We start from the raw sequence: 16397 nt of genomic DNA, 5'->3' as shown, positions 1-16397 counted from the left end.
GCTCTTCCTCCAGCCGTCGTGTTGCCATGGTCTGGCGATGGAGGAGGCCAAGGACCTGCATGTCCTTGGCGGAGTGGGAGGGGGACTTAAAGTGTTCAGCCATGGGGCAGTTGGGTTGGTTGGTGTGGGTGTCCCAGAGGTGTTCTCTGAAACGTTCCGCAAATAGGCGGCCTGTCTTCCCAATGTAGAGGAGGCCACATCGGGTGCAGCGGATGTAGTAAATGATGTGTGTGGAGATGCAGGTGAATTTGTGACGGATATGGAAGGATCCCTTGGGGCCTTGGAGGGAAGTGAGTGGGAAGGTGTGGGCGCAAGTTTTGCATTTCTTGCGGTTGCAGGGGAAGTTGCCGGGAGTGGAGGTTGGGTTGGTGGGGGGTGTGAACCTGACGAGGGAGGCGCGGAGGGACTGGTCTTTCCGGAAAGCTGATAGGGGAGGGGAGGGAATTATATCCCACCACCAAGGATATATTTCCTGGCACCTTCCCCTGCAACCGCAAGAAATGCAAAACTTGCGCCCATACCTCCCCCCTCACTTCCCTCCAAGGCCCCAAGGGATCCTTCCATATCCGTCACAAATTCACCTGCACCTCCACACACCTTTTACTGCATCCGCTGCGGCCTCCTCTACGTTGGGGAGACAGGCCGCCTACTTGCGGAACGTTTCGGATAACACCTCTGGGACATCCGCACCAACCAACCCAACCGCCCCGTGGCTGAACACTTTAAGTCCCCCTCCCACTCCGCCAAGGACATGCAGGTCCTCGGCCTCCTCCATCGCTAGACCATGGCAACATGACGCCTGGAGGAAGAGCGCCTCATCTTCCGCCTAGGAACTCACCAACCACAAGGGGATGAATGCAGATTTCTCCAGCTTCCTCATTTTCCCCCCCTCTTCTCTTTTCCGCCCCCTACCCCCACCTTATCTCAGTCCCAACCCTCGGACTCAGCACCGCCTTCTTGATCTGCAATCTTCTTTCCGGCCTATCACCCTCGCCTTAACCTCCTTCCACTTATCGCATTCCCAACACCCCTCCCCCAAGTCCCTCCTCCCTACCTTTTATCTTAGCCTGCTAGGCACATCTTCCTTATTCCTGAAGAAGGGCTTATGCCTGAAACATCAATTCTCCTGCTCCAGGGATGCTGCCTGACCTGTTGCACTTTTTCAACTCTGAACTCCAGCATCTGCAGTCCTCACTTTCTCCCATTTCTGAAGATAGTTAAGTTGACCACATTACTGTGGCTGTGGAGTCACATGTACTCAGACAAAGTAAGGATGCCTGATTTGCCTTCAGGTTTCTACTAAACTAAATTTTTAAGATAATCTGGTACTTCTATGGTTATAAAACCTCTGCTGGTCTAGTCCTCTAGTACATAGTCACTGGATTACTAGTACGTAGGATGGCAGCATAATGACTACTGACACTTGGAGTACCATGTACAGTTTTGATTGTCACATTACACAAAAATGAGAGAAGCACTGGAAGGTCACAAGACTGGATGATACCAAAATGAAATTATACCATTTGGGAAGAAAGAACAGGCTGTGTCTCTTTTCACTTGACCTAACAGAAGTTTTTAATAATGTAAAAGGTTTTCACTTGTGAGGAAAAACAAAATTAAAGGCCAATAATAGATGTTGGCTTGAAATCAAGAAAAATTCAAAAGAACCTTTCTTTTCCTGAGAGTGGGGAGAATGTGGAACTTGCTACCATAGAAGGTGGTTGGACAAAATCGTATAGTTTTAAGGGAAAGCTGGATTTAACACGCACAAGAAGAAAGTAGAAGGTTATGTGGATAAAGTTAAAAGGCAGAGAATACAAGGAGGCCAAAGGGGTCATCAAGACCAAAATAGGCGAGTCAGACTGACTGACCTATCTTTGCAGTGGGTGATGTAAATCCCTGTCAAGTGATCATAAGGTCTGTGCTTCATCTTCAAAGAGATTGGATTTAGACCATTGTTCAAGATTCCTGCTTTTATCCCAGTTGGTGATAATGAAGCAGTAGTGATTATAGATTGAAGTTTAAGATGATGTGGCTTGGAGGGGATCTTGCATGTGGTGGTGTTGGGTAGAGAGAGAAGTGCAGAGGAGTGTATCCCAGAGATTGGGGCCTAGGCAACTGAGGGTATGGCCAACAATTGTGGAGCGATTGAAATCCAAAAAACTCCAAGAGGCTAGAATAAGAGAAGCACTGAAATGGGCCAGAGGACATTACCGTCTGGGAACTTCAAGGTGGGCATCCTTGGAAGAGGCTTTGCAGTAACTGCATAGTTGGGGAGGAATTTCCAAACAAGGATATGAATTTTAAAATTCGTTCAAAATGCTACTTAAAGTCAAAGTATTACTTGATCAGTTTCCAGTGTAGGTCAGCAAGTGCAGGTGTGATAAATGAATGGGACATAGCAAGGGTTAAGATGAGCAGTAGAGTTTTGGATGATCTAAAGTTTAAAAAGAAGATATTCAAGTATTCTTACGACAGATTAATAACATTGTCATTTTATGCTTCTATTTGCACTATTCACAAAGAGACTTTGATACACTTAAGTGGGCAAAACTGGCATATGTGTTTCAGTCCAGGGTTTTGTTGAGCAATCCATCTTGGGACATTAAAAAGGACAGAGTAAAGTATATTTTAAGTGGTGTAAAGCTGGCAGCTGTGGAATTCTAGAGATTTAGGCATTCAAGTACACATGGAACAAATTTTGAAGGACAGACTAGCCTACTCCTGCCGCTAAGTCCGATGTTTCTAGGGGATGAAGTCCTAGACAAGAGGGCATAACCTTAAAGTCAGAGCCAGATGATTTAGACAATAAGTTTGGAAGCATCTCTGCATACAAAGTTGCTGGATGTGTGGAACCACAGCAAGAGAGAATTGCTAACACAATTAATTTTAAATCTGAACCTTTCTTCCTAATTGATGCTATTAAGGGAGAGGGACTCAAAGCGGTTGGATGGAGTTGGGATGCTGAATGCCATTGTCCTGTTACATTGTTCCTGACTGAGCTTGTTATATCACTGTGCAGTGTAGCATACAGGTAGCAAAACATGTTCTCTTTGAGGCTGGATTTGGGGAGACGATGAGTTAATAGGCTATAACGTAAGGACAGCCTACATAATATTCTACTTGATGTTCTATTATGCCATTAGCACTTGGACCACACAAATAAAAGTGGTGGCAGTATTGCACAGCAGGCCAGTCGACGTTTTTAAAGAGGAGTGTGGACTTCACAGTTCACTCGTAATGGTGAATTACTTCCCAAGAGCTGCATGCAGATTTTCAAAGCAGGAACCCACCCAACGCATCAGGGTTATCTTTTTCAAGCTCAATTCAAGCAGTTTCTGTTTGGGACCATATTGAGACATCAGAAATTACAGTGTAGATCACAAGTATGTTGCTAGTGCAGGGAAGCATAAATATTTAAAGGAAATTTTGAAACATTGTGCTGTTTTAGAGTCAATCATACAGAACAGAAACAGACCCTTCGATCCAATTCGTCCATGCCAACCAAGTTTCCCAATATAAACTAGTCCCACATTGCTTGCGATTAGCCTGTATCCCTCTCAACCTTTCCTATTCTTGTACTTCTCTAAATGTCTTTTAAATGTTGTAACTGTGCCTGCATTTACCACTTCCCTTGGCAGTTCATTCCATATACAAATCATTCTCTGAATGAAAAGGTTGCCTCTCGGGTCCCTTTTAAATCTTTCTCCTCTCATCTTAAAAAATGCCCCCTTGTTTTAAACTTCCCTAGGAAAAATATCTTTGCTATTAACCTGATCTCTGCCCCCTCATGATTTTATAAACCTCTGTAAGGTCACCGCTCAACCTCCTTCGCTCCAGGGAAAAGTCTCAGCCTATCTAGCCTCTCCGTATAATTCAAGCTCTCCAGTTGCAGCAAAAGCCTTGTAAATCTTTTCTGAACCCTCTCAAATTTAATGATATCTTTCCTATAGCAGAGCAACTAGAACTAGACACAATACAGTCTGTTCTGATATAATGCGGTAGTTCCGTTCTCATGCCATTCTCACATCATAAGAAACATGGCCAGGATTGCATTATAGACCATACAGATAAGGAAAGTTCGTGTTCTACAAATGTGTAAATTCTTTAATTGCATTAAAGTCAATTCGCCTTGACGAAACACCTATTATAGCAGAACTGACTGTACTCCGAAAGTGGCCTCATTAACCTCTGTACAGTTTCAACATGATGTCCCAGCTGCTATACTCAGTGGTCTAACCAATGAAGTCAAGTGTGCTAAACACCATTTGGAGTACTGTGTCTACCTGTGAAGCAAGTTTGAAAGGACTATGCACCTGAACCCTAGATCTTTCTGTTCAGTAGCACTACCCAGGGACCTAACATAAATTGTATAAGCGCTGCCCTTGTTTGCCTTACTAAAATGCAATCCCTTGTGTTTATTCATATTGAAGAACAATCACTTAGGACTTCTCTGCGACTCTGAACACATTCAGTATTATAGGTCTTATTGAACAACTTTGAGCTCATTTCAGGAACAGTCTTTTAAATTCTGTTAGTAAGAATATCGAAAAAGCTTGTAGTCTTCTTCATTGGTCATCATCCAGTTAATCATGTTAAAAATAGTCATGGTCATACAGAGCAAAAACAGACCTTTCAGTCCAACCTGTCCACGCTAACCAGCCATTCCAATCTGACTTAGTCCCATTTGACAGCATTTGGCCCATATCCCTCCAAACCCTTCCTATTCATATATCCATCCAGATGTCTTTTACATGTTGTAGTTGTGCCTGCCTCCACCATTTCCTCTGACAGCTCATTCCATGCACACACCACCCTCTTCATGAAAACGTTGTCCCTTGGGTCCCTTTTAAATCTTTCACCTCTCAACTTAAACCTTTGCCCTCTACCTCTGGACTCTCCCACCTTAGGAAAAAGACTTTGCTGATTCACCCTACCCATGCCCCTCATAATTTTATAAACCTCAATAAGATCACCCCTCAGCCTTTGCAACAGGGAAGAAAAGCCCCAGCCTAACCAACCTCTGCCTATAAGTCAAATCGTCCATACTCAGCAATGTCCTTGTAAATGTTTTATATAAAGCCTGTCAACCTTGGCCTTGATTTTCCACTGGACAGTGTTATTATGGCATCTTAGATCGAAGCTATGCATGGGGACCTGTGCAATTCCCAGCGTAGCACACTCCAAACAAATTGCCTGTGAAGTTGAATATTTCTTCGGGCATTTTTTATACACATGGAATACTCCAAATGTCTCAATTTAAATTTGTTGGAGTTGAGGAGATTAACAGGTGATTTGGCCTTCAAAATTTGGAATAGATGAGAATGCAGTGAATAGAAGACTGATTCTAGATCCATGAGAGAGATCAAATATAGCTGTAAGATCTTTGACTGAAAACAGGAGAAACATTTTTCCCCTGTAAATGATAGTGAGACTGTTGAATACACCACTGAAGTCAGTGATTGGCAGAAACCAGGAATTAAAGATATTTAAGATTTGAATTATAAGGTTGATTGAAGCAAAGTGCAATAAATGGTGGAGGAACAGGTACATGGTTTAAGGATATTCTGTGCAGAATAACCATCAACACGACGGGTTGTGTCTAATCGCCTGTTTCTATTTGGTAATTGCTATAACAATTTTATACTTAAAAATTCATATTCACTGAACATGTGGGAAGAAGCTAACATTTGACAAGACTTAGGTACAAACCAAGGATCAAAATAAGGTTTTTGTCTTGAGGGCTACTGTTTGATTTTCTGGGGCAACTTTTTCATTCGCTGCAACATATTCATTAAATGATACTGTTTCGTAGTAACAATGCCTTCTTTGTGTTGACATGAAGGATTTGGATATGCTTATAAGAGAGCCTAAAAAAAAAATCAATATTTCCAATATCAACCTCCATTTAACTTAAAGCCACAACCTACCAGGAGAGCATTAATTTCCTGGACACAACAATGTTAAATGTGTACAAGGTAACAGACCTGAGTTAATAGAGGAAATTTTCAAAATAATTGGCATGCTTTTACACGTAAGCCATCACCATAAACACCTTCAGCAGAATGAAGAGGACACAGCTAATGAGTTTCCATTGTACATGTGTGAAGTTGAAATATTTTAGCAAGGCCATTCAAACCCTATTTCCTGCATTTTGGATCTCAATCTGAGACTTAAGTTTAACAATTGATAGTGTTCATTACAGTAGGACCCACTGCATGTTTACCAAATATAGTAAGTCCTCAATGCAAGCAGGCCCATACTAGATATTTTGCATTCATTTGCAAGGATTAACTATCATAGTGATTTGAGGTTTTCTTGGATCACAGTTAGCTGAATATTCTTTTGCTGACCAATTTAAAACTTTTTGGTTGCCTTTGTAGTCTCATTATGCTGTCATAATCCTCTTGCAACCCATTCCACTCCTCTTCAAACCATCTTGCGTCATCTTCAACATCATGCAAATGTGATACTTCATTCTGTTGTCATCGCTTGTGCTGCTACTTCAGCCTCCTCACTACTACCAGGGCTCCTGCATCTCTTAGCCATTGGTTCTCGCATGTGCACTCTCTTGCTCTTGGTTTCATAGCTTCAGACCCTCCATTCTGGCTTTTCTTTCACTTCAGTTTTGCCTTTGATTAAAATTGCCAGTGATGAATTCTTAGGCTGTAACCAAATATAATTTTAACATTACTAGCAAATGCCTTTATAGTGTAAATATAATGTTCAGATAAAAATGCCACACTCAGTCCCTGCCAATCTGTGCAAAAAAGATTGTTTTGTGAATATAAATTCAAGAAAATGCTTTTGCTGTTTTCTACTTGTACTGCAGTATACTGTGATAAGCGAGTTTCAGATATGTTAAATAGTTCTTAAAAGCAGCTGCCATTCTCGCAGTGTAATCACGTTCTCCTTTACAACAATCAGCACAGAATTTGTTCTGCATACCTCCCTGGTGTACTGCCAGAAATTGATCAGCCAGTGAGCTTGCTGAGTAACTTAATTGAGCCTAGATACCCTTAGCTTAGCTTCCATTTTATGCTTGTACATTCTTGAGTTCCTGTGCAGTTATTTATATCTAATACCTTTTTATTTAATATTCATCCTGAATTAACCAGAGAGAATACACTGTTAACTTTTGTGTTAAAAGCACTATATTGCATTGTAATTGGTTTTATGGGCTAGATTAGTTACATATGAGGTTGTAGTACAACAAATTTACCCAAGGTCAGAACCTCCGTATGATGCAGTAAGGTATTTACACCATGACCCAATGCACAAATAACCCTGTGTTGCAGTAACCTAGTTTTTTTTTTGCAGCTTTTTAAAATAATGATTTGTTTGAGTTTGATATTGGAGGTGAGCGTGGAAATGTGCAGTTAAGTTTTTATACTATTGTTTTAATGCTGTGTTGCTGATTGGTACCAAAGCACAAGCCAGGAAATGTGATGTACCCTTCTTAATCTAGGTTTTCCAACTAAGTGAAATAACGTTTGGCAGCAAGATTACAATTGGAAACCTATTTGGCCGTGATCCTGGCTTAAAAATATGAGGAAAGAAACAAAAGCACTGTTAATGTTTCTGATGGAAATATTTTAAATTAGTAACTTTCAGAATTTCAAAATGAAGTGGATATATTGTGGTCAAAAGTAGGAAGGGAAAATGTGCAGAGGAAGCATGAATAAAATCATTTTCTCAGTTAAGTGTGGCTGGCTGATAGCAACGGGTGGTGAGTCAGTGGGTGTAAGCTGCTGGTGGAGTATCATGGGATAAGTATTAAGACAGCTGCTTGTAATATTAGTAAGTAAAGTTCAGGATGGAATATTTTCTAAGCTGCAGTTTGTAGCTGACACCATCATTTTCATTTTTCTAAGCCTCCCATTCTTTGTTGTTTACGTACCTTTTTATTACTTTTGTATTGTGATGCCCCTCTCTATTTCTTGACTGTGATCTGTTAGACCATTTCACTTATTCTCAGAGATCATAATATCCCTACAGTACAGAAAGAGGTCGTTCAGGTCTGCACCAACCCTCTGAAATGCATCATACCCAGACACACCTCCAAATCCCTGTCACCCCTCATTTACCAATCTCCTTGTGTATCATCACCTATTCACAGGTCACTTGATAGCATGCTTACCTTGGAGTTATTGATTCCCACTTCAGGATATGAGTACACAAAAACAAGGCTGACATTCTAGTTCAGAAAAAGAGAGCATTTGACTGTTGAAGATCCTTTTTGAATGAGATGTTAAAGCAAGGCCCCATCTGCCTGTTGGGATCCCATGGAACCATTTTAAAGAAAAACAGGCAAATTATCCTCTATCTGGGTCACTGTTTATCCCTTGGTCAACATTACAAAGAACATATTATAGTATCTGATTATTATCACAGTTTTGCGGGAGTTTGCTGAATTCAAGTTAGCTGCTGCATTTACTACAATAGAACAATAATTGTTCAAAAGTACTGGCTTACGATTGTAGTGGAAAGCCTGTGTTGGCATGGGAGCCACACTGCTCTGCCAGTTGCACCATGATTCAATAACCAAAATAATCAATTGATTCCCTTTTGTACTACTATCCAAAAATAAATGAAACTTTCACCAGATTTTTTTCAAAAAGTGAACTCAAAATAATCCATTTATTATAATGCATCTGATTCTTAAAATACATGACAAACTGGTTAACATTTTAATTATAATGCAGAATAAGAACGATATACCTTTAATTACAAAATCAAAGACCCAATCCATAAAAAACAATGCTGTCTGCAGAGATTACACAATTTACTTTTCTATTTTACAGACCAAAGTCCAGGGAGGGATACAAGAAAACCATTTACACAGAGGCTTCCACACTCTCAAATCCAGGATTTTCAACACTTACGAAGCCTTAACTCTATCTATTATTTCCCTGAAAGCTTTCTTGCCTTTTTCCCCATAAATACTTTCCTTATGCAGCAGGCAAGCCAAAACACACGTTGACCTGTTGACTTTGTGTTTAAAATAAAGTAAAACCCTTTTAAATCCAGAAAATCCCCAAATAGTTCCATCCCTTGTAGCTTTTTCACGTATTCCTTAAATGTAAAAACTATTCCCAACTCTTAATTGGCTATAATGAGTTTTGAGACATTTAGTGGTTGTGCAAAATGTAAGTCTTTTCTGCTGTTAGCTGTGTTTATTGTGTACAAACCTTACAAACTGATGATCTGGACCAGCTATGAGCTACTCCTACCAAACATTAGTGAGGAAAGCCTTGGAAGTTTCAAATAAATCTCTCGAATTAATTGGAGTTCCTTTCCTCCTACATACATCTAAGATTTTGAGTCCATCATTCTGATCTGAATAGGCAGTTTATTTGCCAACTTAATTAGCTGATTTCGTCCTGGGTAGAGAAGTATTTCCCTTCAGTCAAAGTTGAACAATGATTGAGAATAGCAAAACTATCTAGAATTTGAGGAGTGAGCGGCGTTTGCTTCTTATATTAATGTACAATTTCTATAAACTGAGACACTGAAATTATCAGCCAGTTAAAGATTTTGCAGATCATACATTTATAATGCATGAAAACTCATAATAGATGAACTTGTTACCGTTTTAGGATGAGGTATACAAATGTTTACGCAAAATATATTTGTTAAAATTGACATAACGCAGACTGCATATTTGCATGATGGCTTGGTCCTAAAGTTACAAAGCCCTCAGGGTTTCCTTGGTTCATTTTTGGGTTTGTTCTGGGCTAGGTTAATTTTATTTTTATTCTTTCATGGTGTGTGATTGTCATTACCCTTGAACTTTGCTGGCTGGCCATTTCAAATGGTGGTTAACAGTCCATCTCATTGCTGTGAGTCAAGAGTCACTGGTAGGCTAGACAAAGTGAGGACCATAGATTTGCTTCCCTGATGGGTATTAGTAAACCAGATATTTTACTAATTATGTTTTAATTCAGTTCACTATTCTGGACCATAAAGCTAGCCACCTGCCATAGTTGGAATTGAAATCCTGTAGCCTCTGGATTACTTGTGCAGTGACATTACGCAACCATAGGATCATAAGACTTAGGAGCAGAAATTTGGCAGAGCAGCTTTGATGGGCTGAATGGCCTTTCAATCATTAAGTTTCTCAACCCCAGTCTCCTGCTTTCTCCTTGTAACACATGATCAAGAATCTGTCTATCTTAGTCTTAAGTATACTCAATGACCTGGCCTCAACAGCCAGGACAATGAATTCCATAGATTCACTACTCCCTGGCTGAAGACGTTTCTCCTCATCTCCGTTCTAAAAAGTATTCCCTTTAGTCTAAAGCTGTACCCTTGGGTCCTAGTCTCTCCTACCAATGAAAACATCTTCCCAACATCCACTCTGTCTAGGCAATTCAGTGTTCTGTAAGTTTCAATTAGATACCCCCCCCCCCCCCCATCCTTCCAAACTCCAAGTCCTCAACTGTTCTTCATATGTTAAGCTTTTCATTCCTGAGACCATTCTCGTGAACCTCCTCTGAACACACTCCAGAGCCAGTACGTCCTTCCTGAGATATGGGGCCCAAAACTGCGCACAACATTCCAAATGTGGTCTGACGAGAGTCTTGTAGAACCTCCAGAAGTAAATCCCTGCTTTTGTCAAAACAAATGCCATTTCATTTATCTTCCTAACTACTGACCTAACCTGCAAGTTTACCTTGAGAGTGTCCTGAACTAGAACTCCCAAGTCTCTTTGTACTTGAGACTTCTGAATTTTCTCCCCTTTTAGAAAATAGTCCATGCCTCTCTGCTTCCTACCAAAGTGCATGCCCTCCTACATTGCCACATTATACTGCATCTGCCACTTCTTTGCCCACTCTCCTAACCTATCCTAATCTTTCTGCAGCCTCCCTGCCTTCTTAGTGCTACCTGTCCCTCTACCTATCTTTGTATCGTCTGCAAACTTGGCCAGAAAGCCCTCAGTTCCTTCATCTCGATTCATCTCAACATCCATTGGCTCTCCTTGGTCCAACATGCTTGTTACTTCTTCAAAGACTTCTAGCAGATTTGTCAGGCATGACCTCCGCTTGACAAAACCTTGCTGACTTTGCCATATTTTATCATATTCTTCCTTGTATTCAGAAATCTCATCCTTCACAATGGATTCCACCGCCAATTCTCCTGATTGCTAGGGTTAGTCAACAACTATTATAATAGTATCATGCAATTATCGCGACAATGGTTGGTGAACTAGATTGAACTTGAATAAAACAAAGTGCGGACACTGGAAATTTGAAACAAAAACAGAAATTCATATAGAACCTCAGCAAGTCTGGCAGCATCTGTGAAGAAAGAAACAGAATTAACAGTTTTGAGTCCAGTGACCTTTCTTCAGGACAGATTGAACTTGATCTCGTGTTCACAAATTCCAATGTGCACCCCAGGTAGAGAGTACTATGAATGTAGAGCAGACAAGGGAAAGCATGTTACATTATGCACCAGGACAATTGAATTTGGAGGCTGAGGAAATTGGGCTGTTTTTGCACACTAGCTTTTAGCTGTCAAAGTTCTACAACAGCTTACTTGCCTTTATCCTGCTGTCAGGACCAAGCTGCAGTTGAACTGCTTATACTAACAGAAATGGCTGCTAAATCATCCTGTATCTTTGCAGCTATCATCCTCCTGTAATTCCAATTTAACAGTTGGATCAATCCACCTAAACCTTTTGGCAATTAAGAGTATTCGATCCATTATTATCTAAAATTATTTCACTTGTCTCAAAGTAATGGTACTAAAATTCCAACCAACATGTGTACACCTTTTGGTTACAGGATTTGTGCTTTTGCATCTAGAATAACTTAGTAGTGGAACTTTAATCCAACACTAAACCACAGTTGTCAGATCAGATTGTAGAACTTTCATCTTGTGTTGGTCAGGAACTCAGAGAGCATTTGATGGGCATGAAATAGTTGGTGTTAAGTACAACCCCATGTTTTAAAAAGTACAGTGACTGCTTAAAAGTTAATACTTTAAATTGTATTTTCTTGATCTGACAGTTTAAACTGGTGAGTGCTTTGTCGTGGCTTTGATAGAAGCTGAGCTCGATTTAGTTCAGGTCATTGATTGCAGCACCATCATTTACCACAGCACATTGTAGCTGTAGTGTGTATACACAAGGTAAAATGCAACTAACTGTTAACAGGAGTTAATAGCATTTTAGAAATTAAAATTAATTTAACCCCTAAATTTTAATCTACAGATAAAAGAATAGCTCCCCCCACAGCATCAGTGATTTAGTGGACCATTTATTTATTTTCAAAAACAAATTTCCTGCACAAGATGTGTAAGATTGTTAATTCGTTAGTGATGACTGATTAAACTTGTAGATGAGTCTAAAACTAGGAACTATAAATACGAGAGATTTACGAATGAACTCAATCGGAAAATTGTACTTTTTTGATTCGATGGTTAGAATATGAACTTAGTTGCCTCAGAAAAGGGTTAAAGCAAATAGATTTGCTTCTATAAAAGAAACCTAATATATACATGAAAGAAGAGGACTTGAAAGATATGCTCTAAGGTTAAGATTGATTAGATGGCTTGGTAGGAAGCTGTACGGAGTATAGAGATCAGCACAAACTGATTGGGCTGAATGGCCTGTTTCTCTGTATATTATGTGTGAAGTAACCAAGTCATTGTTGACAGTACCTCAAATATGCAACTTCCACCATACGATGGATGCAGGTGCACAGGAACACTTCCACCTCCTTGTCTCGCATCTTTCTGACTTAAATGTAACATTCCTGTTCCTTGTGTTGCTTGGTCACAATCCTGCAGCTCACTCCCAAACAACACCATGGGGAGGACTTCATTACATGGAATGCACCATCAACCTTGAACAGTTAGGGGAATACAGTAATACAGACCTTGCAGGTGATGTCCACAGCGCAATTCTTTTAAGCAACTGATTTAACTTGTGCTTTGATGTAATTGTGTTTTTATTTTGTAGTGCACACAGATTGTTGTATGTGGATCTGAAAGGGTTAATACTGAATTGCGCCATAAGCACTGACCACTATGATAATATCTTGTAGCTTTGTGGGTAGAACAATTTAGGATCCTGAAGAGGTGAGACCTAACAATTGGTCCTCTTCCAAGTAGCTACAGCAATATCTGTCTATAAATGTACTTTGTAATTAGTTGCTAATGTGCAATAAACTATACCTTGTTAAGTACAACAGGCTCTTCTGGCTAGATCAGGAGAAGATTTCCCAGTACTACACCAGGCGAAGCAAGCCTTGCAGTTTCTTACATTTAGACAATTGCAGGAGCCTTCTTCGTGAGCAGCAGTTCCTACAGCATTGAGAGTTGGCATGCCCATACACACATCTAATCCCAGATTAGATATACATTCCATTGTATAACTTGCAAAATACGACTTTAACATTCTTTGTGTCAGCAGTGTTGACCCACCTCGGCTCCCTAGAAGAGGTACAGCTTGTCCTATTGAATAGGGTCATAATCCATTGATCTTAGAGCTGCAGAGTATCTGTTATGGTGTATGATGTGCCAAATGTACAACATGTACTCATCAAGCTCCCATATGGATTGTTCCAGACACCATAAACTGTGCTAAAGTGCCAGCTCTTATTATTTGCTTTACTGATTTTTATTTTGTATATTTCCTTCTCTTCTGTCAAATTCACTTCATGAAAATCAAACTTATTTTCTTCCATTTGGTAGCTGCTTTCACATGGTTTTAAATTAGATTACTTAGTGTGGAAACAGGCCCTTCGGGCCAACAAGTCCACACCGACCCTCCGAAGAGCGACCCTCCGAAGAGCAACCCACCCAGACCCATTTCCCTACATTTACCCCTTCACCTAATACTACGGGCAATTTAGCATGGCCAATTCACCTAATCTGCACATTTTTGGACTGTGGGAGGAAACCCACACAGACACTGGGAGAATGTGCAAACTCCACACACAGTTGCCTGAGGCGGGAATTAAACCCAGGTCTCTGGGGCTGTGAGGCAGCAGTGCTAACCACTGTGCCACCTTGCTGCCCATAAATAACTGATTTTTGATTAGCAATTGTGATCTGCCATCTTAGTCACCATCAATTCATTTCTTGGACCATTTTATGCACTGTAGATATTCTATCATTTAAAGTTTTTTATAAACATAAGCACAACAGATAGGGAAGGAAGGTTCAGGAGGTAATTGTGGAGCTGAGGAAGCTTGAGATGGGATAGTTAAGGTCATGTTGTGAAACTTGAAAGGGTTCAGAAAAGATTTACAAGGATGTTGCCAGGGTTGGAGAATTTGAGCTACAGGGAGAGGTTGAACAGGCTGGGGCTGTTTTCCCTGAGGCTGAGGGGTGACCTTATAGAGGTTTATAAAATCATGAGGGGCATGGATAGGATAAATAGACAAAGTCTTTTCCCTGGGGTGGGGAGTCCAGAGCTAGGTTTAGAGTGAGAGGGAAAGTTATAAAAGAGACCTAAGGGCAACTGTTTTACGCAGAGGGGGTGATGCATGTATGCAGTCAGCTGCCAGAGGAAGTGGTGGAGGCTGGTACCATTGCAACATTTAAAAGGCATCTGGATGGGTATATGAACAGGAAGGGTTTGGAGGGATATGGGCCAGGTGCTGGCAGGTGGTACTACATTGGGTTGGGATATCTGGTTGGCATGGACGAATTGGACCGAAGGGTCTGTTTCCATGCTGTACATCTCTAAGACTCTGTTAGGATTTAAATAGAGTTTAAAATTTGAGTTTGAGAATTAGCTAAAGAATAGTGGTGATAAGCATGAAGAATTTGATGTGGGGTAGAGTGCACTGTTTTGGATGAACTGAAGCTTATAGAGGGCAGAGTTTAGGACTTGTGAACATAATTGGACTGGTTGCAGTCAAGATCTCTCCTGTGCTAATCATGCATATTGCACAAACGATGAGTACACTTTCCTTGTACTGCAGATTTTGTGTTTTCAGGTTAAAATAATGCTGAATTATTGTAATCTGGATCTCCAAGTATTTAATGAAATATAAAGTCTATCTTTAAGTAAACTCAAGGGATTCCTATTAATTTTATTCAAAATAATATTTCTTACACACAGGTAATTCATTCAGCAGAAAAGAACTCCAGGTTTCTCAGCTTTTTGATGCAGGTGCTTGCATTGGATGGAGGTTAACTGCAAACCATTAAATGTCCTGCATGGGAAAATTGGGTAATTGGATTGGATACTGGTGAGTGTTTTTATCTTGAATTCTGTACTGGATTGCATCTTTCATTCAGATTGAGAGAGAACGGAAACCAAAACACGTTTGCAGTTTGAAAGCATAATTTCACCAAATCTTTTTCCAATGCCATTGCTTATGTTTAGAAAACAGAATGATACAGTGAAAGATTGTACCTGCTGCTAGAAATGTAAGAGTAAACACATTGCAGAAGCAACCCAGAGCATGTAGCATGAGCAGTTTTGAACACCATTGTTGGTGACCTTGTGACCCAAAATCAAAGCTTGAAATGTATGACCATGAAGATTAAATTCAATGGAAGTACAGAAGTACAAAAGAATCAGGTTCACATGATTGTGTTTTTTCCTAAATATATTCTGAACTGTAATAACTTTCTACTTGGAGGTGGTTTATGGTCATCTTTGGTGTGACTATGAAGTCAATGCGCTTAATGTTTAACACCAATTTATTTTTACTGCATGGAAGGTAAATTATCTGAAATAAAGATCTCTGGATAATGACGGTTGTTCCAGCATGTGTGATCTGTACACAGAGTGTATTGACCCTTAAACACTTCTAGAATGATGTAACCTCATGAATGCTTGTAATTTGGAACTCAGCTCTCCAAAGCAGCAACACCATTAGTTGTGTTTATTTTGTCAATTCTTAAAATACACACAGACATTTTGGTTAAAATGGAATACAATTGGAATCTTGTCAAACATTTACCTGATTTCATATCCACGAGGATTCCTTTCTTGAAAATTTACAAATGATGGAATTTATGTGTGAAGTTAGTTAAAAATAGGCTTAAAATGTTGCTAAAAATATCATGGATATGCAATTTTTGTCTGCGGTTGTTGATCTTTGATACTTATTTTTTGGCATAGATAGGTGAAGTCATGATGTTGCTGACATAGAGGATTTATTGTATGTTAATTTATTGACTGATCAAACTGCCGCCAGTAATTCTGAGAATTAGTCTTTTGGTGAATGCAGGTATTGAAGGCAAAGTACATAAGGTGAAATTAGAGTTTGCAGCATAAGTTTACCTGCATGTTCATTTAGTTGCCATTCATACTTCTGATGAAATGTAATCGAGGGTAGGTGGGATATAGATTTAAATGTACAATCAGATCAGCCATGATTTTTTTAAGTGGTCTCCCAGGCTAGTGCAGTTGAATGGCTTACACCTGA

The 16397-nt window shown here is 40.0% G+C and overlaps 1 protein-coding gene across 2 annotated transcripts in view; it reads left to right on the top strand.

Moving 5' to 3' along the window:
- tbc1d24 (TBC1 domain family, member 24) overlaps positions 1–16397 on the top strand; it is a 43887-nt gene that overhangs the window by 6528 nt on the left and 20962 nt on the right. For both annotated transcript variants that reach the window (XM_043711483.1, XM_043711482.1), the window contains exon 2: positions 15080–15209. The gene's annotated coding sequence lies outside the window, so the exon portion shown is untranslated. The remainder of the gene's footprint in view (positions 1–15079; positions 15210–16397) is intronic.

The sequence above is a fragment of the Chiloscyllium plagiosum genome, chromosome 21, assembly GCF_004010195.1.
Source record: "Chiloscyllium plagiosum isolate BGI_BamShark_2017 chromosome 21, ASM401019v2, whole genome shotgun sequence".
Lineage (NCBI taxonomy): Eukaryota > Metazoa > Chordata > Chondrichthyes > Orectolobiformes > Hemiscylliidae > Chiloscyllium > Chiloscyllium plagiosum.
The sequence above is the reverse complement of the archived record's forward strand: the minus strand, read 5'-3'. Positions and strand labels throughout refer to the sequence as shown.